This window comes from Camellia sinensis, chromosome 5 (genome assembly GCF_055761805.1).
Source record: "Camellia sinensis isolate YWXY chromosome 5, ASM5576180v1, whole genome shotgun sequence".
Taxonomy (NCBI): Eukaryota; Viridiplantae; Streptophyta; class Magnoliopsida; order Ericales; family Theaceae; genus Camellia; species Camellia sinensis.
Window position 1 is genome coordinate 145,853,223 of NC_138965.1, and position 25,280 is coordinate 145,878,502.

The 25,280-nt window shown below is 36.5% G+C and overlaps 2 pseudogenes; both read right to left on the reverse strand.

Moving 5' to 3' along the window:
- Window positions 1-8,052: 8,052 nt before the first annotated feature.
- On the reverse strand, window positions 8,053-19,094 carry LOC145791761 (UDP-glycosyltransferase 71K2 pseudogene; annotated as a pseudogene).
- A 2,371-nt stretch (window positions 19,095-21,465) lies between these two features.
- LOC114283161 (anthocyanidin 3-O-glucosyltransferase 2 pseudogene) overlaps window positions 21,466-25,280 on the reverse strand; it is a 131,330-nt pseudogene continuing 127,515 nt past the window's right edge.

The following is a 25,280-nucleotide window of genomic DNA, read 5'->3' on the forward strand; positions in this document are numbered from 1 at the left end:
GATATTTGTAAAAGTTCACAATGTTGTTTGTTGATAAAGAGATTTAGGGTTTAAATACACGAATGAGTAGAATGCTTACGTTTTTTGCCCATTTCGACGGTTGCGTTGTCACAAATAGTCGTCGAAGGTGATTTTGACGAAGATTATAGCGATCCTGGTCTATCCTCTCTTTATTTATTATGTTTCGGACTCGGTTCCGTGGATGTGTTGTTGTCTCATTCTCATTTGAATCCTTTACTCCTTGTATTTGAGTCTTGGGTTGTGTTGGGCAGGTTTGAAACAGGTTGGTTGTGCTTCGAAACCTAAGGTTGATGCCCAGAATTTGGCCTTCATGCTCGAGCGGGCTCTTTGATTTTGTTTCTCCGCTCGAGCGGGCCCTTTGATTTTGCTTCTCCGCTCGAGCGGGCGTTTTGACGCTCGAGTGTGAATTTCCATCTCCCAATATTTTTTCTCTGCAGGTCTTCGGACACTCGAGCGGGAATTTTGACGCTTGAGCATGAACCTTTGTTTTTGTTCCTCTGCTCGAGCGAGGAATTTGACGCTCGAGTGGAGACCATGTCTGCAAAACTTCTGCAGGTGTGCAATCCACGCTCGAGCGGAGCTTTTGACGCTCGAGCGTGAGTCTGTGATGGACGCTCGAGCGGGGGTTTCCACGCTCGAGCGGGTCGACTTTTATATAATTTCGGGATTTCGCTCTTTGGATCACTTTTTCAACACTCTTTCTCTCTTTTACTTTCCCAAACTCAGATTTGAGAACTTCTCTCTCTAAAACCTTACCTTCTCTCTAGGGATTGATCTAGCTAGAGTGACCTACTCTCTTAGTGCCTTTGTAAAAAGTGTGTTGATCGTCGAGGGCTTCGTTTTGATCCGAAAAGTTTGGAGTTTGGAGCATTTTCGATTTCTTCATCTTCTCCGTTTGAGCTCTAACTTCGAGGTAGGGATATCCTACTCCATCTTATAAGCTTTGTCTTTAAATTTTGGCATTTTGATATGTTGGGGGTTATTGGGTAATTTTGAGAAGGTTTTGGGTTCATTGTGTGATTTTTAAAAGATGAGGTTTCAAACATATAAACCTTTATGTATGTAATACATTGGAAGATGGACTTGGTGTCAGATTATTGATGGAAAATGGAACCTTAGGGTTGGTATTGTAAATATGGGAAAAAGTCCTAATTATTATGATAAATTAATTCGTATAATTGATTTTGGGAAATGAGAAATTGAATAGGAAATATTCAAATTGGAAAGGTATGGGATTAAAGGGTGTAGTTGGATTAATTTATCGCTCACCTAGACAAAATGTTGATATTTTATCCAGTTGGTGCATTTATTTTCTGTTTAGAGATAACTGCTTTGGGATCGGTGGAGGATAGTCTTGATTGTTGTAGACAATGCATGATGATTAGGCAAATTAAAACTAATCAATTGAGTATGCTATCGAGTATGGTAGTTGGTATAATACATCAAAATTTTGTATTGATTGATTGAACTTGTTTATAATAAGTGTTTATATACATTGTATTGTGTGGGAGGAGATAGAGGATGTACTCCACGGTTTATTGATGGAAAATGGAACCTTAGGGTTGGTATTGTAAATATGAAAAAAAACCCTAATTATTATGATAAATTAATTCGTATAATTAATTTTGGGAGATGAGAAATTGAATAGGAAATATTCAAATTGGAAAGGTATGGGATTAAAGGGTGTAGTTGGATTAATTTATCGCTCACCTAGACAAAATGTTGATATTTTATCCAGGTGGTGCATTTACTTTCTGTTTAGAAATAACTGCTTTGGCCTATCGGTGGAGGATAGTCTTAATTGTTGTAGACAATGCATGATGATTAGGCAAATTAAAACTAATCAATTGAGTATGCTATCGAGTATGGTGGTTGGTATAATACATCAAAATTTTGTATTGATTGATTGAACTTGTTTATGATAAGTGTTTATATAAATTGTATTGTGTGGGAGGAGATGGGGGATGTACTCCACGGTTTATTGGAAGATGGGGGATGAACCTCTAAACCGAATACTATTTGACATTGATATAGCACTACCATGTGTATCATTTGTGAATTATAGAAGTGTTTTGTTTGACATTGATATAGCACTAAAATGTGTATCATTTGTCTTGATTGATTAAATTTGTATATGATAATTGCTTGTATACATTGTATTGTGTGGGAGGAGATGGGGGATGTACTCCACGGTTTATTGGAAGATGAGGGATGGACGTCTAAACCAGATTTTGTTTGATTTGATATAGCACTAAAATGTATATCATTATCATTTGTGAAGTATGAAAGTGTTTGTTTGATTTGATATAGCACTAAAATGTATATCAATATCATTTGTAAAGTATGGAAATGTTTTTGTTGACTTTGATACAGCACCAAAAAGTGTATCCATTATGAATTTCGAAAGTATTTTAGTGATGAGTTATCATCTCATTAAATTATGTGGCCAGACTCTGAGCCTTGTTTTCAAACTTAAAGTTGGATAAGAAATGGAAAATGAATTGTAATATGGACATGATTGTCATGAAACTGTAACATGGTATACGTTGGAATATAAGTGTGGACCGTCTATCTAATGCTATTGTTTTAGTCATTGTTTATAGTTGGGTTAGTGTATTTCTACTGGGCTGTGGCTCACCCTATATAGTGTGACGCCCTCAAAATAACAACATTAAACCCATCAAAGTGATCAAACATTTATATGTAAAAGATCCACATTTTTCAATTCATCAGGGTGCTTCATCACAAAAGTATTACATGTTAACAACAAGAGCAAATGCCCTACGGGCTTATAGTCTTCCAAGTTAACACTTGGTTACAAAAGAGAGTACTAACTCAGCTACACATTAAGCCATTGGCTTGAATTTACATGTAGTACATCAAAAGGAAATAAGACAACAAAAGTGCGTCCGTCTCTAGCCTCCCAAGCTATGTCCTTAGAGGTGGTATGCTACCTGTACCTGAAAATGATGTTCCCATATAGGGTGAGCCACAGCCCAGCAGAGAGATACTAAACCAACTATAACCCATGCCTAAAAGATTAGCAACTGATAGATGGTCGATATTTACACTTATGTTTACATCTTATTACAATTCCATGACAGCCAAGTCTATGTTACAATTCACCTTCCATTTCTTATTCAACTTTGAGTTTGAAAACAAGGCTCAGTGCTCTGGCCAAAACATTTTGATGAGATTATAGTTCATCACTAGGACACTTTCGAAGTTCACGGTGGATACACATCTTGGTGTTGCATCAATAACACGTAAACTACTTCCATACTTCGCAAACAATGATGATATACATTTTAGTGCTATATCAAATCAAACAAACTTTTCAACAGATAAGCATATGAGCTATATCAATACTACAACAGATAAGCATATGAGCTATATCAACATTCCAATAGATAAGCATATGAGCTGTATCAATACTTCAATGACAAGCATATGAGCTGTATCAACACTTCAATGACAAGCATATGAGCTGTATCAACACTTCAATGGGAGAGCATATGAGCTGTATCAACACTTCAATGGGAGAGCATATGAGCTGCAACCCTGGGTCCATCCCCTATCTTCCCTTAACCATTAACCATTAACCGGTTTAGAGGTATATCCCCTATCTTCCCCTAAACCGTGGAGTACATCCCCTATCTCCTCCCATACACAAGTAATACATTTAAACACAGAATCACATACACAATCAACCAATACATAAAGTTAATGTATTCTATCAACTGTCTACACATAGTGCATATAGACACATTGGTCATATACACAATCAATCAATACATAAAGTTAATGTATTCTATCATCCGTCATACTCTATGACACACCCGATTGATTAGTTTTTGTTTGCCTAATCATCATACATTGTCTACAACAATCAACACTACCCTCCACCGGTAGCCCCAAGCAATTATTTCTAAACAGGAAATAAATGCACAAATGGATAATATATCAACATTCCAATTAGGTGAGTAATGAATGATTTAACTACACCCTTTAGTCCCATACATTCCCAATTTCAACATTTCCACTTCGATTCCTCATTTTCTTTAATCAATTATATACATTAATTAATTAAACAATTTGGGCAAATTACTTCAATTAACAAAACAACTCCAAAGTTTCATTTTCGCTCACGATCCATCATCCAACTCATTTTCTTTCATGCCAAACTTGCACATAGGTCTATTTCGAATAAAACCCCCAACTCTTGTAAAATTACACAAAAGACCCAAACTTTCTCAAATCTACCCAACAACACCCAACACATCAAAATGCTAAAATTTAAAGACAAAATCCATAAGGAAGAGTAGGATATCCCTACCTCAAAAGATGGCTCTCAACGGAGAAGATGAAGAAACTTAACGTGCTCCAAAGCTCAATATTTTCGGATCAAAAGGTAGCCCTCGACAATCAACCCAACTTTTAAAAAGACCAAAGGTAAGGAGAACGCCCTAGCTAGATCAAATCCTAGAGAGAAGGGAGATCCTAGAGAGAGGAGCTCTAAAAAAAAAAAGGTTTTAGAAAAGTAAGAGAGAGAGAGTGTGGATGTAAAAGTGATTTAAAATAGCCTAGCTGACAACTGATATACGACCCTCCCGCTCGAGCGGAGAACACAACGCTCGAGCGTCAAGAACAAAAACTAGGTCCGCTCGAGCGAAAATATTCCCCCTCGAGCGCCAAGACACAAGGATAAAGCACATCCGCTCGAGCGTGAAAGCCAGTCCGCTCGAGCGTAGATTTCCCCCTCCCAGAACTTACACCAAAAGGGTACTACCCGCTTGAGCGCTACCAAGCCCGCTCGAGCGCGACCCGCTCGAGCATAAGAAACCAGCTCGAGCGTTGAAAACACTTCTGCAGAAGTTTTGCAGAGGCACGAAATACTGAGACTTTGAAAACCCCGCTCGAGCGCAATATGACCCGCTCGAGCGGACCATTCAAAAACTGGGCAACAACAATGGGAGCTAAAGCTCAACCAACCTGAAACAACCGAGCCTAACACATCCTAAAACTCAAACAAAAGAGTTTAAAGGTTGACAACACAATAGGTACAACTACCAACTCCACAGAACCGCGTCCGGAAATTAATAGAACAGTAAAGGGATAACCAAGATCGCTATATATAGGACTTCATTTTTAGGTACCGATGGTATGCCACCTCCAAGGACATAGCTGGGGAGGCTAGAGGCAGATAGACTATTTTGTTATTTTGTTTTCTTTGGATGTATTTCATGTAAATTCAAGCCAAGGGCTTAATATGTACTTGAGTTAGTACTTTCTTTTTGTAACCAAGTGTTGACTTGGAAAGTTGTAAGCCTATAGGGCAGTTACTTTTGTTGTCAACGTGTAATACAATTTGTAAGGATACTCTGATGATTGTGATATAATATCTCTTTCCTGTATCTTGAATGTATGATGTTATGGGTTTATTTTTAGGGCGTTACAAAGATAGACGTTATAGATGTTCAGCAATGGTGAATCCACGATTTCGGCGACCCACGATGTAGGGACGACGAAAAAGATGATGAGACGATGCGACGATGGAACGAAGACAGTCTTCTAGGCGTTGAGGCGATGTGGAATACGGATTTGGATTTCTGGAATGTAGAGATACTGTGCGTGATTTCCTGCGCAAGAATAGAGAGGGGAAGAGAGACGGTTATTAGATTCAAAGAAAGAGAGGTGCGTGTTTGTTTGAGGGTTTTTTTGGTCTTTTCGTATGAAATGAACCTAATGGAATATTATAAAACACTGTGGGTTTTATGGAATAACACTCTTGGAGGATTTACTGAAAAAGTACCCATTCCTTTTTTTTTTTTTTTTTAATGTGATTGTAGTTAGTTTAATAGTTCTCTTTTTTAAAAGTTTTTTTTTTTCGTTTAAAATTATGTGATGTAATTGTAATTTGTTCAATGGCTCTTTTTTTTAATATGATTGTTGTAGTTAGTTCAATGGTTTTTTTTTTAATGTTATTTAATTTTTTTATTTATTTTTTTAATTTTATTTTTAATATGATTGAAATTAGATAAACATAAACACTCACAAAGAAAAAAATGTGATTGTAGTTAGTTCAATAGTTATTTTTTTTTAATATAATTGTAGTTAGTCAATGGTTTTTTTTTTCATTTATTTATTTATTTTATTATGGAAAAAATGTGATATGATTGTAGTTTGTTCAATGGTTCTTTTTTTTTAATGTGATTTAATTTTTTATTTACTGTTTTAATGGTTTTTCTTTACAATTATTTAAGAAAAAAATATTATTGTAGTTAGATAGCATAAAAATATTTGTGATTTGATTTTTAAAGTACCAATTATTGATAATGATTAGATTGTATTTTGAAAAAAAAATTATAATTGATTTTTTTAACTCACTGTGTTTTTTGAAAAAAAATTATTGTGTTTTTTTAACTATCAATTCACTTAATTTGTGATTTGATTTTTAACTCACTGTATTTTTTGAAAAACAAAATGGATTGTACTCATTAGGGTCACATAATGTACCAATTATTGATGATGATTAAATTGTATTTTGACCAAAAAAAATTGTAATTGATCTTTTTAACTCACTATGTTTTTTGAAAAATAAATTATTGTGTTTTTTAATTATCAATTGACTTAATTTGTGATTGATTTTTTTAATTATTGATGATGATTAGATAGTATTAAAAAAATTGTGATTTGTGTAATTGAAATTATCTCATTTTGTTTATAATTTTATTTTTTAATATGATTGAAGTTAGATAAACATAAATACTCACAAAAAGAAAAATGTGATTGTAGTTTGTTCAATGGTTCTAAATAATCTTTTTTATTTACTATTTTAATGGTTATTTTCTTCAATTATTTTTTTATTATGAGAAAAATGTCAGTGTAGTTAGATAGCATTAAAAAAAATTGTGATTTGTATGATTGAAGTTATCTCATTTTGTTTATAATTTGATTTTTTAATATGATTGAAGTTAGATAAACATAAACACTCACAAAAAGAAAAATGTAATTGTAATTTGTTCAATGGTTCTAAATAATCTTTTTATTTACTATTTTAATGGTTCTTTTTTCCAATTATTATTTTTTATTATGAGAAAAATGTGATTGTAGTTAGTTAGATAGCATTATTAACTTCAACATTTATTAACTTTTATTTAAATATCCCAATCTAAATTTTCTAAATTTTTTATTTAAAAAAAAAATAACCTCAGCATATATTGATTTAGTCAAAATCCCCTAATCATCATTTATTAACTTTTTTCAATTCACATGTCTTTTCACATGTCTGCATTTATTGATTTGGTCAAAATTCTCTAATGAGCATTTAAAATCACCTCATACAATTATAGATACAATCCGTGTATAGTTACTGCAGTACCATTTTTAACTCATCCCATATATTATGGTTAGTGATAAGATTTTAAATTATTTTTATAAAAAATCTTAAAAGACATAATTTATATATTAAAAAAAATCTACAATAAATAAAAATATTTATAATTATCCCGTACATAGGACGGGTGATCGACTTGGGGTCACTACTGTGGCAAACGCACAGCAGTGACTGTTGTGTTTCATTTTGTGATGCATTATGGGCTTATTTTTATGATCTGAACCGTTCATTTTGTAGGATTTGTTGAGTACTTCAAGCCTACCAAAAATCATATTAATCGGATATCAACAACTATATGATCGAATTGCATATTTTTATACTATTTTTCAAAAGCAAAACTTCTTGTTTGTTTTTTTTGGTTATCAGTCATATAGTTATTGGTATCCAATTAATATGATTTTTGATAGACTTGAAGTACTCAACAAACCTTACAAAATGAACGGTTCAGATCATAAAAATAATTCCATAATGCATTACAAAATAAAGTATAATAATTACTGTTGTATTTTTGTCACAGCAGTGACCCCAATTCCACGGGTGATAGGCTAGTCAAGGATAATTATTCAAATTGATGATTGAAATATAAAGTGAATTTAAGGGAGAAATAAATTTTCCATCCAAAAATTCTAACAAACTTTCCGTGATCAGTCGTTTCCCACTATATCATCAACCAATGGCTTTAACCAACTAAACGAAGACCCACCTTCCATAATAGCCTCTCTGCTCTTCTCTCTCATCTCTCTCACTTTCTCCCTCAACAGATTCCCACCATCCATCACACCCCTCATTGCTCTCTATCTCCTCCGCCGCTACCAACTCAGCTCCGCCGCAGCCGTAGCTCCCACCACCACATTCATCCCTATAATCCAATCTCAGCTCCACCGCCAGATCCAAATCCATCACCATCTCAAACGCATTGATCTGTTGCTCTGCGTAGATCGGCCATGTCACAATCGGAACACCAAACCACAAGCTCTCCAAAATCGAGTTCCACCCGCAGTGCGACACAAACCCTCCAACCGCAGCGTGCCCCAGCACTGCCGTCTGCAGTGCCCACCAGTACACCATTCCTCTGTTTTCCGTCCGTTTCAGAAACCCTTCCGGCAACAAGACCTCGTGATCGCCGCCGCATCGGTCGGTATCGCTAACCCGCCTTCTGGTGGCGGCCGCCATAGGGACCAGAAGCATAGGATTCGAGCTCTTCGAATGCATTTACGATTATGCCCTTGGCCTCTCTGAATCTCTTGGCGTGGTTCAGTAAGCGGGCGTAGCAGCCGTCCTTGTTGAACAGAGGGGTGGGTAGAAGCGAGGTAAGGACCGGGTTAGCGTAACTCGGGAAGTGAGTCACCGAGTTCGGATCTGAGAACTCAGTTCCAATCAGGGCATGGCGGATTGGGAGGTGGAGCATGGAGCCGAGAAAGGCGGCACTAGAAGGAAAGAAGAGGGAGGTAGTGATAGAGATTTGTTAAAAGCTTCGAAACTTTAATTATTTTTATTTATTATTTTATTTTATTATTTATTTATTTATTTATTTTTATAGTTTTATTTATTTGAATTTTAAATTTGGTTTTGTTTTTAAATTAAAAGGTGTGTCTGTTTCAAACACATACTAAAGAGTCTATTTAAATAGGACTCTTACTTAAGAAAGAATAACGTACTCTGTTTTCTCTCTCTCCTTCTTCTCTTTATAGTATTTTATATTTCATATTTTTGGGCAATTAATACATTCTTGGCAAATTCTTCTGGTGCAACTGTGCATTGTATTAGATCCTGTAAGTTTTTGGGTTGTATCTTGGAGTCGTTTATGATCGTTAGAACCTACACGGAAGGAGCGCATAACGACTTTAGGACAACGTCTTTGACGTACCTGAACTCTTTCATCTTTTACTTATTTTGTTATATTTATATATATATAGTTTTACTGAATTGTAAAACCTAGTTTTTCAAAATCTGTTTTGTTTTCAATATTATTCTATAAAATTGATTTAAGATAAATATTATTCAATTCCCACAACAATCTAAAGTCGTTAAATCTGTAACATATTGAACAAATCTGTTAATAAAATTAAATAAAAAAATAAAAAAAAAACAACGAAAGTTTTGTTTCCCGTCTTTTGGTAAAATCTTTTTTTTTTTTTTCCAAGTCAATTCGGTAAACGTCTTGTTTGATTCTTTTTGTTAGAATATAATATGTAAAGTGTTTAATAATTATGTTTTCTTCTTTCGGCTCTTTTGGCCCCTTTGTAACACTCTCCCCTCTATAAAAGAGAGAGTTCATTACTCTTTGTAATTAATACAAACAAATCAATAATACATCATTTATAACATGGTATTTATAACATGGTATCAGAGCTAGGTTAACAACCTAGTCATTCTGCTTCACCGGCGGGCGGCAGTCTCGCCTTGGCCGCCCGCCGGACCTCTACACATACCTTCTCTCCCGCTGTTTTGATTCGGAGTTAGCAGAAGCATCACATATTGATCCACACACTGCCATACACACAGACACCACAACACACACATGGGCTGAGGGCTCTGGCTCTCTTTCTCTTCAGAAGGAAGCTAGGGCATAGAAAAACACTGCGATTTTCTGTGGGGAAGATCAGCGTCTGCTTCACCGGCCATGATGGAGTTCTTTGTCCATCGTCATTTCCGACCCACTCGACGATCTGGGTCACTCCTTCTGCTACGTCAGACCCGACCCGAATCATCTTTCTTCCTCCACAGTCCACTCGGAGGAGACCACACTTTCCGATCAATCTCCGGCGCCTCCGTCAGCGCCAACACTTCAACCCCTCTCTCCACAGCCTTCGTCGATCTCTACAGCTACAACAGCTTCGATCGAGCCTCGGCTTTCGAGAGCCGGCAAAAAGGCAACACTGAAAGTACCTCCCAAGCACGGGCCATGCTCTCACCTGAGCACTTGGCTTCGATATTCGGAACAGAGAAGGACAGAGTCAACTGCCCTTTCTACTTCAAGCTCGGAGCTTGCAGGCATGGAGATCGCTGCTCCAGGCTCCACACCAAACCCAGCATCAGCCCAACCTTACTCCTCTCCAACATGTACCAACGCCCCGACATGATCACTCCCGGCGTCGACCCCCAGGGCCAGCCCCTCGACCCCCAGAAAATCCAACACCACTGATCTTCCTCAGAAGCCCAGGGTTATAAACCCCTTGCACCTGCAACTCATCTACAGGAGTAATTACAATAGAAAAGCATGTACTCTCTTTCTCTGAAAAAGAGAGTGAGTGAGTGACCTGTGCTTTCTTGTTTTCTTTTTTAAAGCTGCCTTCTCTCTTTTTACTTTCTTTTTATTTTATTATCTTTTACATTTTCTTTTCCTGAAAACCAACATACTTTTCCACCACCCCCACCTTTTTTATTTTATTTTATCACATACTTGCCCGAGAGACAGTTGTCATGCCTTCTCTCTTTTTTTATTTTTTATTTTTTATTTTATTTTATTCTCTTTTATATTTTCTGTTCATAAAAAAAAAAAATAAAAAAAAAAAAAAAAAAAAACAAACCAAAGACGCAGACGCTTGCACACCAAAATCATTTTATTCATATCGGGCCTCACCCCGATCACCATTTTACAAAAAAAAAAAAAAAAAAAAAAAAAAAAAACAAAAAAAAAAAAAAAAAAAAAACACAAACAACAACCACATCCCTTCTCTATTCTGCAGCAGGTCTCTTCTTCTTGCCTCCGTCCTGGCCGACCCTTGACGGTGTTGCCTCCGTGCTTCCCACGCCACCGAGCACATTTAGTCCCTGCTCCTCCACTGCAGCATATGGCGGCCCTCCAAATCGGAACATCACGGTGGCCTTCCGCTTCAGCTCCTTGTTTTCTGCCCTTAGCACGCTCATCTCTGCTCGCGCATCCTTATACATGCGTTGGAGCAGAGCCAGCTGGGAGTTTAACTGCTGCACCTCATTTGTCCTACTCTGTAGCCGGTGCGACAGATTTGTGACCGCCGTCATGGACTCCACACATGCCTTCAACGTATACTGATTGGCTTCCACATCCGACTGCACCGCCATTTTTTGCTCCACTGCCTGCATCGGGAAGTTCAACGGAGCAAACCCAGTGGTGTTTGGTTGAGGTTCACGGGACACCGCCCCAGTTCTCTCTCCTGTGGACTCGTTGAGGTCGGGAAAGAGGGTAAGCAGCCCGCGGGAAGACGAAGCCATTTTTTCTGGGCACCAGAGTGTTATAGAGAGTGTTACAGAGTATCTTCTCAGCAAAACCTTCTCAGCAAAACGAAGAGTTTTTCAGAGGATTTTCGCCAATTGTTTGTCTTCGCCTCTGCCTCAGCTCTGTCTTGGTTAAATAGCCGAGGCAGCCACGCGCATCGCGCGCCTCTTCTCGCCGACAAACTGGCACGCCTTTTCATGGCACGCCTTTTGATGCATTTGGGCACGCCTTTTGATGACACGCCTTTTGAGGGTGCGGGCACACCTTTTGAGGGCACGTCTTTTGAGGGCTCGATATGTACATCCATGTATATCTTTTGGGCAGCCTATCTACACACTCATACAGTGTCTTCTACACCAGTCAGCTTTATCAATCCCTTTGTTTCAACCTCAAATAGGTTTCTACACCTTTTGAGGGCACGTCTTTTGAGGGCTCGATATCTACATCCATGTATATCTTTTGGGCATCCTATCTACACACTCATACAGTGTCTTCTACACCAGTCAGCTTTATCAATCCCTTTGTTTCAACCTCAAATAGGTTTCTATCTTTACACCTATTTGAGTTTGAGGGGGGGTTATACACAGTATCATGTTCAAGTCACCCCATGGCGCACTCCCTAAGTCGCCCCCTTGGTGCACCACCACAAGCTTCTACAACGGTCCGACATGACCCCGTAAACTGTCCTGCTTCAACGGTCCGACATGACCCCGTAAACTGTCCTGCTACATCGGTCCGGCATGACCTCGTAAACTGTCCTGCTACATCGGTCCGACATGACCTCGTAAACTGTCCTTCTACAACGGTCCGACATGACCCCATAAACTGTCTTCTACAACGGTCCGACATGACCCCGTAAACTGTCTTCTACATCGGTCCGACATGACCCCATAAATTGTCTTCTACATCGGTCTGACACGACCACACAGTGTCTGCTACAACGGTCCGACATGACCCCGTAAACTGTCTGCTACAACGGTCCGACATGACCCCATAAACTGTCTGCTACATCGGTCTGACACGACCATACCGTGTCTCCTATCCTGTTTTATTTTATTTATCAGTTTATTTTTCTGTTTTGTTACTCTCTCCAAACTCAAGTTGGCTAGTGCCTATCCTCCTTGAGTTTGAGAGGGGCTGTTAGAATATAATATGTAAAGTGTTTAATAATTATGTTTTCTTCTTTCGGCTCTTTTGGCCCCTTTGTAACACTCTCCCCTCTATAAAAGAGAGAGTTCATTACTCTTTGTAATTAATACAAACAAATCAATAATACATCATTTATAACATGGTATTTATAACATGGTATTTATAACACTTTTGATCACAATACAATATAAAACTGTTTGTATAAAGTCAATTCACTTCTTTTGATCACAATATAAAGTCAATTCAATTCTTTTGTTCACAATACGGTATAAAATTGTTTGTATTCTACATGTCGTCTCGTTTGATTCCATTGATTTGCATGAAATATTAATTCAATTCAATTAATTCAGGAAGTTGCAGAATTTGTTGATTCTGTGTAGTTTTATTATTATTATTATTATTATTATTATTATTATTATTATTATTAGGAAAGTTGTAGAGTAAAATAAAAAATTTCACATGATAAATTATGTTGTTTAGATTCATGATATTTAATTAGCGTTGTTCAAGTTATAAGTTATTGTGTTTAGATTTGATCTGTATAAAAATTTTATCTCTTCCTAAATTGTTGGCAATTAATTTTTTCAAATTAGATTTATCTAAATTTATCTCTTCCTAATATTTGCGATTGTTTCATTGTTGTCTCACACAAATTTTATAATTGTCTACTTTCTTGTACCTTAACTAATTTATTTTTATGGCTAATTTAGAAGAAACTGTTAGTGTGAAACCTGAAAATTTTAATGGTAACAATTTTGAAAGATGGCAAAAACAGACAAGATATTGGTTGACCATGTTGGGTCTTATGTCTGCCATAGAAGATCAAGATTTTGTTGGATCTTGGTTATCACGCAAACAAATCGAATTTCATTATTATAATAGAATCCTTAGTGTGTTATCTGACCATTTATATGATGTATATCAGTCAACCACCTCGACTGCAAAAGAACTATGAAAAACCTTAGAGGCCGAATATGGAACTGTAGATGCTGGTATTGATAGGTTCATTGTCTCTAATTTTAATGGTTATAAAATGAAAGATGACATACTTGTAGGAGACCAAATTCATGAGTTTCAAGAATTACTTAGAAAGGTAGAAAAAAAAAAGCGACAACTTTTAGTGAGGAGTTTAAAGTGTCTTGCCTTATCAATAAATTACCTCCATCTTAGAATGACTTTGCTAAGCGTCTTAGGCACAAACGAGGAGATCTGTCATTAACTCAATTAATCAATACACTTAGGGTGGAAGAGAAACATAGGTCAAATCTAGAAACAGGAAAAGAGAAAACGCCTAAGGTAAATGTGGTGGAGAATGGGAATAAGAATAGTTCTAACAATAGGAATAACTTTCGACCTAAATGTAAAATTTTCAAGAACAATCTTAAATTTAAATCAAGAGGTCAAAATGGCAAACACCATAATAACAACTACTAAACCAATGCTAATAGTTTTAAGGGACAAGGGAGTGGCAAGAGGTTGTGCTATGTATGTGGAAGAACCAATCATTATGCTAAAGATTGTTTTTTTAAGAAGACTGATGAGTATAAACCAAGGTTCAACAATAAGCAAAGAACTCAAGGTCATAATGCTCAAGTGAATACGATTTTGGAGAAAGAAGAAATTGTCGGATCATCTTTTAGGTATAATCCTGAAATTAATTCTACTTTTGAATATCAAGATTGGTGGTTAGATTCTGGGGCTAATATGCATGTGTGTTTTGATTGTGGTTATTTTAAAACTTTCCAGAAATCAAGTGGAGGAAGTGTAACTTTGGGAAATGGATCAATTGCACCAATACTTGGCATTGGAGATATAGATTTGAAGATGACTTCTGGAAAAATCTTAACTTTGAGAGATGTGCGATATGTTCCTGAAGTTAGAAGAAATCTTATTAGTGGATCGTGTTTAGTACAATTAGGTTACAAAATTGTAATGGAATCGAATAAAATTGTAATAAGTAAAAATGATATTTTTATTGATAAAGGTTTTGTATGTGATGGTTTATTTAAATTGAATGTATCTTTTGAAGTTAATTATATCTCTCATAATATTTTCAATATTGAAGTTTGTGATTTATGGCATAAAAGACTTGGACATGTGAATTTAGGGAAAATTAGGAAAATGATGGATTTAGAATTAGTACCTAAATCATCTATTGATGTTAAACGCAAATGTGAAATATGTGTGAAAGCAAAACAACCTAAGAAACCTTATAAATCTGTACAAAGAAATTCACAAGTCTTAGACCTTATACATAGTGACGTTTGTGATTCTAATAGACTACTAACTAGAGCAAGAAATAAGTATTTTGTAACCTTTATAGATGATTGTTCTAAGTTTTGTTATTTATATTTAATTAAAACCAAAGATGAAGTGTTTAGTAAATTTAAAATTTATAAAGCTGAAGTAGAAAATCAATTAGAAAGAAAGATTAAGAAACTTAGATCTGATAGAGGAGGTGAATATAATGTTGGTACCCTTAGTACTTTTTGTGAAGAACATGGAATTATTCATGAAGTAACCCCACCTTATTCTCCACAATCTAATGGGATAGCTGAAAGGAAAAATAGAACTCTTATGGATATGATAAATGCAATGCTAATTAGTTCTGGTTTACCGGAGAGCTTGTGGGGGGAAGCGATACTCACTGCTTGTGTTATATTGAATAGAGTAATTGTGAATGATAATGACAAAACACCTTATAAAATCTGGAGAAAACGAGTACCTAATCTTAAAATGTTAAGAGTGTGGGGGTGTTTAGCGAAAGTAGCAATTCCAGAACCTAAACGTAAGAAAATAGGACCTAAAACTGTGGATACCGTTTTCTTAGGATATGCCCAAAATAGTAGTGCTAATAGATTTCTAGTAATAAATTTTGAAATTAGTGAAATTACCAATAATACAATAATTGAATCTCATGAAGCTATATTTTTTGAAGATATTTTTCCATATAAAACTAGGATATCAAATCAGGTTGTAAATAGAACTTCTACTCCTAGTACTAGTGTTATTCCTTTGAGAGATGATTGTGAACATCTAAACATATAACCTAGAAGAAGTAAGAGAACTAGAATATAGAAAACATTTGGAGATGATTTTTATACTTTTTTAATTGAAGGAGAACCAAATACTTTTATAGAAGCTACATCATTTTTAGATGCACCACTTTGGAAGGAAGCCATCAATAGTGAGTTTGAATCTATTCTTCAAAATAATACTTGGGAGTAGACTAACCTACCTCCTGGGAGTAAAGCTATCGGTTACAAATGGGTATTTAGAAAGAAATTAAAACGTGATGGAAGTATAGAAAAATATAAGGCAAGATTAGTAGCCAAGGGATTTACACAAAAGAAAGGAATAGATTTTTTCGATACCTATTCATCTGTTTCTAGGATTACAACCATTAGAATCTTAATTGCTCTAGCATCTATTTATAATTTAGAAATTCATCAAATGAACGTTAAAACTGCTTTTTTGAATGGATATTTAGATGAAGAAATTTATATGGAGCAACCTGAAGGTTTTGTGGTTAAAGGACAAGAACATAAAGTTTGCAAGTTGGTTAAATCTTTGTATGGACTTAAGCAACCTCCTAAACAATGGCATGAAAAGTTTGATAAGATAATTCTAGAATTTGGTTTTAAGATTAATGAACATGATAAATGTGTATACTATAAAGAAGATAATGGAGAATGTATTATTTTGTGTTTATATGTTGATGATATCTTATTATTTGGAACAAATTTAGAGGTAATTAAAAATGTGAAATCTTATTTATCTTCAAAATTTGATATGAAAGATTTAGGAGAAGCTTATATAATTTTGGGTATGAAATTAGAGAAAACAACCAAAGGTATTACATTGAATCAATCTAGAATCCTAGAGAAAATGTTAAAAAAGTTTGATTATTATAATCTCAAACCTGTTTGAACTCCTTTTGATCCTAGCATGAATTTGGAGAAAAATAATGGTGTACCTGTATCTCAATTTAGATATTCTCAAATTATTGGATCACTTCTCTATATTGCTAATAAGACTAGACCTGATATTGCCTATGCTGTTGGGAGATTAAGTAGACATACCTGATATTGCCTATGCTGTTGGGAGATTAAGTAGACATACTCATAATCCTAGTAAAGATCATTGGATTGCTGTGGAAAGAGTTTTTAAATATTTAAGAGGAACTCTAGATTATTCACTTTGCTTTAGTGGTTTTCCTAATGTGGTAGAAGGTTACAGCGATGCTAATTGGATAACAGATAACGTACACGTTAAGTCTACTACTGGGTATATATTTATGTTAGGTGGAGCAACAATATCATGGGGTTCTAAAAAACAAACCGTTATCTCTAGAAGTACAACAGAATCAGAACTTATAGCCTTAGACACTACGTGTATTGAAGCTGAGTGGATTAAAAATTTACTCCTTGATATTTCACTTGTGAAAAATCCTATACCTGCTATTTCTATACATTGTGATAATAGAGCTATAATAGAACTTGTGAGACAAGCACATACTAATAAAAAGATGAATAAGCATATGCAAGTGACGTATAAATCTATAAAAAGTTTGGTGAATAAAAATGTTGTATATTTGAATTTTGTGAAATCTGAAAAGAATATTGCTAATCAGTTAACAAAAGGTTTATCTAAGAGTGTAGTCTTAGATTTATCGAGGGGGATGGGTCTAAGCCCATAAAGAGTCAACTAAGGAAGTAACCCAACTTCTGTGATTGGAGATCCCATGAAGGAAGTTCAATGGGTAGGAACAATCCTTATAGTGTGACTTGTATTCTAGCACTTTAAAGAAGGAGATTTTATTAAACTTATTATTTATATTCTCATGCTCATCCCTAAGAAATCAGTGCTGAAGTAAATGTGATGGTTAAGGAAGAGTATTTACTCTAAATGAATCCAAGGCAAGCAAACTCTCACAAGATAGACATCCGTCACTTCTATCTTTGGAGGATTCACCTAAGTGAGAGCATCGTGAAGCCACGACCGTGGAAATAGGGCTATTTCCTAAAACTCTCATGAGAATCAAGATTGAGCACATGGCTACTTATAGTGCTAACTCGCGCCACAGTTATGTATCATACCATATGTGTGACATGTTGAATTCTGGTAAAAGGGATTTAGTTCAAGACCTAGTTCACTAAGATTCTTTCAGAATGAAACTGTTAACACTAAGTGAGGTTCAAGTTTGAAAAACACCTACACCCATTGTATGGTTTTAAAGTTGCCCATATTATTTTTTATTTATTTTGTTTTATTTTATTTTATTTTATTGTTTTACAAAGTTTTGAATCTTGTGGGGGATTGTTGGAGATTTCCTAAAAACTTCAAAACTTTAATTATTTTTATTTATTATTATATTTTATTATTTATTTATTTCCTTTTATAGTCTTATTTATTTGAATTTTAAATTTGGTTTTGTTTTTAAATCAAAAGGTGTGTCTGTTCCAAACAGATACCAAAGAGCCTATTTAAATAGGACTCTTACTCAGGAAAGAATAACGTACTCTATTTTCTCTCTCTCCTTCTTCTCTTTACAATATTTTATATTTCATATTTCTGGGCAATTGATACATTCTTGGCAAATTCTTCTGGTGCAACTGTGCATTGTATCAGATCCTGTAAGTTTTTGGGTTGTATGTTGGAGTCGTTTGTGATCGTTAGAACCTGCACGGAGGGAGCGCATAACGACTTTAGGACAACATCTTTGACGTGCCTCTCACAATCATACAGGCTATTTTCTAAACCTTTTCATCTTTTACTTATTCTGTTATATATATGTATATATAGTTTTGTTGAATTGCAAAACCTAGTTTTTCAAAATCTGTTTTGCTTTCAATATTATTTTATAAAATTGATTTAAGATAAATATTATTCAATTCCCACAACAAGTAGGGGCGGCAAATTCGTTGGCGACGTCAATCATGGCAGTGCATAAAAAGTCCACTACCATCCCCGCCAGCCTCGCTGTCGGCGGAGAAGATGATGGCACATGGTTGATGATTGCTTCTCTGACCTGTGATTTATGGCTTTCCAGGTAATCAGAGAAAAATTTCTCCGGAGACTTGGGGACGACTGGTTCAGAAGGCGGTAGAGGAGGGAGGTGGATGTAGCGCAGTGGGTTTTCGGAGGTGGCAAGTGATTCGACATGGAGATTGTAGGAAGGAAAGAAGAATGGTTTGATGAGGAGGACTGTTATGGAGAAATGTTCGTGTCGGTCAAGTAAGTGTTTGGCTAACTCTACTATAGATACAAGGTGACCCGTTGCAGGGGTTGGCACCAACACAAGCTCTGCTTTGTTCTTCATTTTTTTCTTTTTTTGAAAGGTTTGTTATTTTTTTTGCCTTTTTCCTTGATGAACCAATCTTTTATTGAGGGAGTCCATAGCTTCATCTCCTAAAAGATGACACAGTCGTCATATTTGTTTGGATGGATTTGATTGAACAGATTAACATTCTTTTGAGACTTTAGTCTTAGAATTATCAATATTTTTGGATTATCTATATTTGGTTTAACTCACTATTATAAAGGTGGATTGATAGTCTGAATCTTTCTTTAATCTTTCATTTTGTATCTTACCCTCCTTTTAGGATTCAATCGTTGAGGATACTATGTCGGATGGACTATTATCCCATATCTCAATTTTTTTAACCAAATATTAAATTATACATTTTGTTGAATTATTAATTCAATCTCATGACTATAGCTGTCCAAACAAACATATCAAATGTGTTTGAAGTTGATAGAGATTGGATTGTTAATTATTGTGGTTCACAAAAATTATGTTTATTTTTAAAAAATACATTGAAATTGAGGTAATGCTTGGTTTATTGGAAAAAATAAAATATTGAGTATAGCATTGATACCATCCTATATGGTGTCACGGTCAATAAAACACTATAAATGGGTTAGGTGGAAAGTTTTGTCTAACACTCACCTAACAATGTCGTGGTTCCTACTATAAATTAAGAATATTACTCATTGGATGTGATACCATTGTAATATTATCATTATATCAAATATTCACGCTACTAGAATGAAATGAAATAGGGTATTATTCTATTGAAATTTTCATTCAAATTAGTAAGCTTTTTTTTTTTTTTTTTAATTTTTAAATTAATGTGATAAAATTGTACGATCCAAATTTCTCTTTCTCTACTAGAGAGAAAGTGAACCATTTATTTATTTTTTAATTATTCCTATTAGTTGTTCTGACGTTTCTTTTCATCAATTGATGGACTGTTGTGGTTTGTCATCAAGTCATTGGTGAGTATGAAAGACGGCAAGTTTATTTTTGTGCATGTCCAGGCAAGCATATTTATATATATTTTTTTTGATCGGCAAAAAAATCTTTATTGATGACAACATACAAGGTATGGAATAGAACATCAATAAAGAGGAGCTTGGAGCTAAGACAAAGCTCGAAGCGCCAGTTGGTGAGGAACCAACCAAAAAGATCAAGAGGAGAAAGAGAAGGGAAAAAAACAGCAGAAAAACAGAAAAAATTGGTAACAAACACCTAATTACACCACACAGCACAACCCTCAGGTGGATTAGCCCCCAGCTGGATCACCCTCCTCTGCACAGACCAAGAAAACACTCCACTACATAGACCAAGAACACACTTCTCTGCACAGACCAAGAGCACACTGCATTCTGAATCACCCTCCTCTGCACAGACCAAGAACACTGTCCTCTGCACATTCTGAATCAACCTCCTCTGGATCATCCACCCCTGCTAATTCTGAGAGCATACCATAGGCTGCGTCAATCTGAACACCTCACTGAATGAAAACAAAATTCAGTCTTATTAGTTCAAACCAGACCAAGGCCCAGCAGATCATCATTTCATACCCATAAGCCAGAAAGATTCAGACTCCACATCTATCAACATATAAATTTGAGTTGTTCTTAAATAATTGTGATATCCATTACCTTTTATTTCAAATGTATTAATCTAAACATTAATGTCATTTTATGAATTGAGCAGTATCTATGATTTCCACTGCCTCATCATGTGCCCAGTGAGATGCATATGAGTGTTTAAATTGTTCAACTGATAAATGAGTTAAACTGGTTTTGGAGCATTTATAATTTTAATTTTGATCTTGATCAATCTTGTTGCGAGGTGTTGTTGGATGAAAGAAAAAAGTTATCTATACAGGAAAAATATAAATAAAATTGAAACAACATAATTAGGGTTTCAAAAATATAAAATTCGAAACATAAATAAAATTCAAAACGACTTCCGACATCAAGGGTCGAAACTACATTCGTAGGATAACAATTTTTCTGGATATGTCGAACTATTAGTAGCAAATAAAAAAGTAACACATGGTGGGATCAAGAAACTAACTAGTCCTTGAATAGAAATAAATAGGTGTAAATTCTGACATTGTCTCGTTTTTACTTTATAAAAAAAATAATAAATAATAAAAAAATATATTATTCCTTCTGCTCCACATGAATCTGATTTTTTTTCAAGCCTATGATGTTAAGTAGATCTAGAAAAGATTCATTTTTACTTTTGATCAAATATCATATGTGAGTACATAAAAATATTTGTATATGTGATTGGCTTAATTTGATTGTATCTATGGATAATAAATAGTTATAATTAGTTATTTTTTGTGTTAAATTGAATATTGTCAAAATAATTTAGTTATATTTTGTTGCATGGTATAATACATTTCATTAAAAATGATAATTATTCAAATTGATGATACAAATATAAGGTGAAATTGAGTAAGAAATAAAATTTTCCTTGGAAAAATACTAACAAAGTTTCCATGGTTGGTGGTTTCCCAACATATCACCAACCAACCGCTTCAACGAACCAAACGAAGACCCACCTTCCACAACAACCTCTCTGCTCTTTTCTCTCATCTCTCTCACTCTTTTCCTCACCAAATTCTCACCATCCATCACACACCTCACTGCTCTCTCTATCTCCTCTACCGCCAACAATTCAACTTTGCCGCCGCTCCCACCAAGTTCATTCCTGTAGTCCAATCTTAGCTCCACCGCCAGATCCAAATCCACCACTATCTCAAACGCATTCATCTGTTGCTCTGCATACATTGGCCATGTCACGATCGGAACACCGACCCACAAGCTCTCCAAGATCGAGTTCCAACCGCAGTGCGACACAAACCCTCCCACCGCTGCGTACCTCAGCACCGTCGTCTGCAGCGCCCACCCGCACACCATTCCCTTGTTTTCCGTTAGTTGCAAAAACCCTTCCGGCAACAAACCCTGGTAATCGTCGCCGTAATCTGTCGGCATCTTGAACTCACCTTGTGGCGGCGGCCGTCGTATGGACCACAAGAACCGGTGGCCGCTCTTCTCCAGCGCCGTCGCGATCTCCGCTAGCTGCGGCGGACCGAAGTACCCTAGGCTTCCGAAGCGGAGGAACACCACCAACAATAGAGGCTGTTTATCGAGCCATTTCACCATCATGTCCCGATCGCTCCTTGACCGGGCCTTCCCGGCGAGGTCTAGCAACGGTCCGACGGCGCAAACTGGCGGTGATTCCGGCGAGTCTGACGGAGACTTTACCGCACAGGATTCTAGCTCTTCGAATGTATTTACGATTATGCCCTTGGTCTATCTTAACCTCCTAGCGTGGTTGAGAACGCAGGTGTAGCCGCTGTGCTTGTTTAATAGTGCATGAGAGGGTTCAAGAACGTCATTGAAAAAAATTCGAAGATCTTCAAAGATACTTGAAGAAAAATTCGAACTCTCTAGAAGATGATGAGAGACTTAGATTCTTCAATAGTCTCAACTAAGAACACAAGAGCAAAGAGATGATGGAGATAAGAGATTGGGTGGAGAAGAAGGCAAAGTAGCTAGAGAGAGAATAATGGCAAGGCTCTCTCATGGAACTCCCACTTTCACTCTTAAGGTTGATAATGGAGAAGGGAAATTAGTTATTTCCCAAGAGTTATCTCTCCAAAATCCATCCCTTGCAAAGCTATGAGTGGGTGCTATTTATAGGCACCTCATGATGTAGGATGGAGCCCATGTGCAAGACATATGAGGAATATTCTCTCTAACCACCTTGTCCGAGGAGGTGATCTCTCCGAGAATGAGGGAAACCCTCGAAGAGGAGATTAACCTCTCGGTGAACCCTTCTTCTTAGCCACACCTAACCAATGATCCCTAATCATCCCAAAGGGTTGAGGTACTCCTAGAGGACCCCTAGCCGCTAAATATTGTCGAGTCTCATGGACCCCTCGGGGTTATACCATCTCGACCAGAGTATAGGCTAGTTTAACCGAAGAGTGAATTTATCTCCACTCACTGTCCTCGGGATCGGGTCCTTGTTCGAACTCCATTACGCCCATGGTTCTGGTGCGTAGATCCCGGAAAGCTCTGAACCCGTAAGTGTTCTGGGACTCATTGATGGAGCTGCTTCTAGATTGCATTTAAATCTGTTCGAAACCAAGTGTTTCGGATCTCTAGGTTTGTGTATCCGAACCCTTTCGAGTCCGAGTTCGAGTAAGTGTCTAAGTTCATGGATCCGAACCCTTTCGAGGTTTAGAGCGATTCGACCCATTTGATGGCGATAAATCCGGGCCCACCAATCTTGGACTTGTGATAAATTCGGGCCCACCAACCTTGGACTATTGGGCCTAATTAATTTAGTGGGTTCAAACAAACTCCTCTTATATTTGCCCCTTGCGTGTATGAGAAATTTTAAATTTCTCAGACATGCATATTGTCACTCCTTCGGCCCTGCTTCGCATCACGTCCCCAGAAATATGTTGTCTTGACAGAGCCTATGGATAAAGTTGATGACTCACCACAATTTACGGACGAAATCGACAAGTAATATTAAATAAATAAATAAATAACTTTTTTTTTTATAATTATTTTTAGAACTTTTTTTTAACTTTTTTTTTTTGCCACTGATTTCTTTTTTCGAAAGTCAACTTGAATTCTTCAATTCTCTGAAAAGCTTGCATGACTCCAGATTTTTGATCCTTCATGAACATCCAAGGGTCCACTAATTTATTTATTTATTATTATTATTATTATTATTTTTTTAAAGTCAAACTTGACTTTGCTTATGCAATTCTTGAAGACCACCACCAAAATTCTTTATTCAAAATCCACTTTCTGACAGCCAAATAAATCTTAAAATAACCTAGGCCTTTTATATATATAAATATATATAGAGAGAGTAGAATAATCTGAGAGGCCACAAACCAAGCTTTTTCTTTTCTTGTTTGGCAATACAACAGATCCATCTATATATGGATATATATATATATATATATACATATAAATAGTATATTCTGAGGGAATATTCGAACATCACACCTCCCATTTTTTTCTATTTAAAGAAAACGGACAAAGACCTAATCAATACCTTTTTCTTTCCTTGAAATCCCGTGGCACACACACTCTCTCACTAAACTTGCATCTTCTTCAAAAAAGCAAGAGACCACCATGACCAGCGGGTCTCTTCTTCTTTCACAAGCCAGCATTTCTATTCTGCATTGAAGACCATCGCTGCCTTCTTGCGGGCTGTCGTCGTAGCTCCAAGCAACGCCGTCGACCTACCTTAACGTCGCGAGCCAGCCATCGACTTGTCGCAGCCCCGACAACCGTAGGCATCGCGGCCCAAGCTATCGCTCACCTTTGGTGCTTCTCTTCAGTGTAATGACCAGCTCTTCAAAAACTCAGACATGCCAGAGCTCATTTTTTTTTTATTTGAAGTTACTTTCCTTTTTGCGACTATACCTTCTTAAATGAACACTTTTCATTTTCCCTTGTTGTGTAGGACCCTGCAGTTACTGACGTTCTCAGTATTGTGGCTACTGGCCATGCTGCCTGCCGGACTCAGACCTGGACGACGCCTTCCTTTTGTCTGCAAGACTCGTGAAGATTCCCACCCCTCGTATAGTAGTTATAGATGATGATGATGAGGCTGAGTCTTCTGATCATTTTTGTGACCTTGTCCCACGTATGCATCGTCACTGTCCTATCGTGACTGAGGATGCCTCTCAATTGCTCAGATGTTCCCCTCATCGCTCAGTTTCAGAGGAGGAGTGTTATCTTGGTGACGAGGTTATCGGGGCTCACTGTTCTGATGTTGAGATTATTGAGAACTGTGGCTCTGATGCTGAGATTGTTGAAGGGATTGGTGCCACAAAAATTGATGCCGCAGGCCATCCTTTTGGAAGCAATGTAGAGATGAGGTGCGCCTCCGGGAATAGTATGGAGGTGGATGTGCTAGAAGTCTCTAAGGCTCGCTCTGGTACTTATGGTGATTCTCATCCTCTGGGCTTCCTTCCTTTTTCAGGGATGACTGCTACTGTTCTGGCTTCATTAGATGTTGAGATCGATCAAATGCCCCTTGTACAGCCAAGTGACTTTGTTGATCCTAGGAGCCCTTCAGTTGTTGCCCTAGCTTTGCATAATGATTCTCCCTCAGGTAATCTTTCTTTCTGAAGTTTGTCATGTACTTCTATCTGTGAGAATTTTTTTTTTACT